This window comes from Nestor notabilis, unplaced genomic scaffold (assembly GCF_000696875.1).
Source record: "Nestor notabilis isolate BGI_N333 unplaced genomic scaffold, ASM69687v1 scaffold2122, whole genome shotgun sequence".
NCBI classification, from domain to species: Eukaryota; Metazoa; Chordata; class Aves; order Psittaciformes; family Psittacidae; genus Nestor; species Nestor notabilis.
In genome coordinates this window covers 134,898-135,763 of record NW_009916769.1, presented here as the reverse complement: position 1 = coordinate 135,763, position 866 = coordinate 134,898, and positions in this window count along the sequence as shown.

Here is an 866-nt window from a genome sequence, read left to right as displayed (position 1 = left end):
TAGGTCAGCTAGCACAGTCAAAAGGCTCAACAATGACAATTTTCCATAGCTCAGAGTCCAACCACACAGCCTCTACTCCAGTGAGTAAATCCTGCCCCTGTGAATTGCACCAATTCACACCAACCACAGCGAAACCGTGTGAAAAGGGTTTCTTGTAACGTGTGAGACGGAGGAGCGACTGGGGGAAGCTATTAAAAAATCAAAGTCTGAATTGGCTAAATTGGCAACTAGTGTTGCCTGACAGGAATAGATCAGGGGAGAGGTGAGGCCTGATTTAAACATTATATACATTTTGGGAGGTTTATTTTGGCTTAGCATGAAGCTGGTCCCATGCACTGAATGCCTGCTGAATCCACAATAGGCACCAAGGTGCAATAGGGGTAAGACTGAGGGATTTTGATTTCAAAAGCAAGCTCCTAATCCAAACTAAATGCTGATGTGGACAACCCCAGATTTATTTTCAAGGGGAGACTAGCTGAAGTCCCTCTATGGTTTATAAGCATTTTTGGGAGGGATGGGGTAGGAAGGAGTCTCATGTGCGAAGAATGCAAACCACAGTTGAAGTTATTGCAATGTAGCAAGTTAGCGTGTTAGATAAAGTGTAAATAGCTGTCCACATGCCAATCCATAGCCTGCCACAACTGCACAGGAGGGTAACTTGACTTAATCATCATTTAAGAGTGCTTGTACAGCCTGTCAGGGAGCTCTGCAGGCAGGCACCAACTTACTGAGCTCCCAAAGGTCTCATATACCTGAACTCCGAGATGTTACTTTTGGGTAGAAGGGAAAGATTAATAAGAGAGTTCCTGACCCTGCCATAAACGCTCAACAATACTTCTTCCTATGTGGACTTACTTAAACTTATA